This window comes from Phalangium opilio, unplaced genomic scaffold (assembly GCF_054372755.1).
Source record: "Phalangium opilio isolate 3A_F unplaced genomic scaffold, DU_Popi_V2 ptg000662l_1, whole genome shotgun sequence".
Classification (NCBI taxonomy): Eukaryota; Metazoa; Arthropoda; class Arachnida; order Opiliones; family Phalangiidae; genus Phalangium; species Phalangium opilio.
In genome coordinates, this window is record NW_028324246.1 from 94,970 (window position 1) to 97,490 (window position 2,521).

The following is a 2,521-nucleotide window of genomic DNA, read 5'->3' on the forward strand; positions in this document are numbered from 1 at the left end:
TGCGGCGATCGGATAGGGTTATGAGAAACGTATAGCCTCCCAGTGGCAGGGCTTCCGCAAACTATTCAGTCAATTGTGGTTTTTCTAGTCATTTATTGTGAATAAATCGCCTTATTTACCCTGAATTTCGCAAAATTGTTAAAGAAGCATAAGCTTGAATTCAAACGTCAAATGATTTTAGGAATAAAGTTTCTTAAAACGATTTAACTATAATTAAGATAATTTATTGACGATTTAAATAATTAAGATAAGTTATTGACGATTTAAATAATTAATAGAAGTTATATTTAACTATTTTTGAAAAACCTCTTAATCGCGTCTCGACTCGGAGAGGTTTATTTTGGTTTCCCAACTTGTTTAAATTTTCTTAGAAATAGGGTTTGTTTCGTTTGAACAATATTGATATTTCTTTTTTACACGGTTCACAAAGATATAAAAAACTCTGTTACGTTTTACTTCACACAATAATTAGGTTAAAAACGTAAAATTTTGCCTTTACCAGTAAAATAAAGTTTTAAATCGGAACATAATTTAAATTTCGTTCTATCGATTTACAATTGTTTCGCATTCAAGTATCGAAAACAGTACTTTACATTTCTTACAACCATTATAGTTCAGAAACCGATACGTTTTCTAGCCAGAATCACATTGACAGAGCTAACTTGTACGGTTACCTTTGACCCCACACTCGGACAGGTTTCCTCCCCACAGGCAATTCCCTTCAACATGCCTTACTCTCTCGCTTTCTCTCCCAACATTCGAACGAGCCGAGAAAAATTTATCTTTCTTCTTTGAAAAGTTTGTATGGGACCGTTGGATTGACCGTATCAGCGAAGGGGATCAGAATATAACAACAAACAACGTCCTGTAGATTATTTTCAAGCTCAGTAAGACCACCCGCGGTGGATCCGAGTCCGCCGCTCTACAACGAGAATTCAACAGTGATTTACCGATGCATCTTCCCATTTTTAAATGAAAATGACAAAAAGTTTATTTTTGGAGAGTGTCTGTCAAGGAGACTAAACACGGTGGTACTTGGAATGAAGCTAGGTGCATTCTCGCTACTTGCAAGAAAAAGCGCGTGTTAAAAGGGAATGAAACAGGAAATAAGCGCGTTTCATGTCAGTTGTCACACTGATAGACTTCAATTTCAAGCATGAAAAAAGTACGATTAAGTAAGATTAATATCTAGGTGAGTTAGCGTATGACTTTCCAATATTTCTTGTCCAGTACCACTAGGCACATGCCTTGCTTACCCAAACGTGTGACCGGTTCACATCGAGAAGAATTGTTTCCTAAGGAAATTTCAGAAAGTAAATGCCTAGTGTGGATCTAGCTTAATGGTTGCTACAGATAAGGGTACTTGTAAACAGGTATTATAGTGTTTCAGAAAACACATTTTGTTAGCCACATCGTTTGATCTATATCTATTATGATTCTATTAGTTTCACCCTGCCTGTAATAGGAGTAGTAGTATTAAAGTAGTAGTACCAAATTTTTCGTTCGTCATCGAATGGAGTCTGGAGAAGATTGTTGTAAGTTAATATTTTTCGTTACTTTTTTAAAAGGAGGGGGATTATGATGGCAAAATGTTTTCCAAAAAGATTCATTCTCCACTTTTTAGTTCAATTTCCATATTTCCAACCTAAGAATCAACCTTTTTTACAGATTGTGCTTATTTCTTGGAATTTCCCGTCATTTAACTGGACAATATTTCCCACAGATCATCCGGAAGCTCCGGTAGTCTTTGTACTGGGAATATGAGAGTAATTCTGTAGATTTGCTTCAACACTTCTAGCACAGGAAACCACAAAAAATTAGTATAGATACTATGCACTAAAGGGGCTAGGCAAATTTGTTGTGGATTTTTGTCCCACATCAAGACAATCAAGGTTTGTGGGTGGATTGCTGGGGATTTAGTGCCAAACAATTATAGAATTCACCCTATCACGGTGTGATGCCCATCTGAAGTATGGTGAGCGGGAAAGCAAACAAAAGGGGTGAGCCTGAGAAGAATCATGTTACATAACTATCGTATTAAGAGGATACAGAGTGTCATCCTTCTTCTATTATCCCCTTCTGGTAATGTCAATGAATCTCACGTATGCATGGTCAGGATGGATGTATAAAGAAACCAAATTTGTTGAGGAATAAGTTATACGCCGTGTACATCCCTGATGTTACTGAGATTCAACAGTTATATCATGCAATTTCTTTATGGTGTTTTGGGATTAGATACCATACTTTGTTTCTTAATAGGATTGGACGCTACATCCCTGATGTTATACTAAGATTCAACGGTGGGAAACTGTAAGAACTATTGATGGGCTGCATAAGCCTTCCAGATGTAGTAGTGTTTCTCGAAGTTTTATACTGTTAACTCCCACCACTGCACTGCCGGGGTTTGAAGGCATTTTTTTTTCTCGTGATACGAATCAATATGATCAAAAGGAAAGTCTACTCGTATGTTAATCTTAGCTAGCTGTATTGAAGCAGTCCCCGCAGCTGTGGGGCATCCCAC

General features: G+C 37.0%; 1 long non-coding RNA gene across 1 annotated transcript; it reads left to right on the forward strand.

Annotated features, from left to right (window-relative positions):
• Positions 1-774: 774 nt before the first annotated feature.
• Positions 775-2,246, forward strand: LOC149588142 (uncharacterized). The gene is made up of 3 exons (XR_016380018.1): positions 775-1,373; positions 1,446-1,535; positions 1,669-2,246. It is a non-coding gene; the product is annotated as an uncharacterized LOC149588142 (long non-coding RNA).
• Positions 2,247-2,521: the final 275 nt, after the last annotated feature.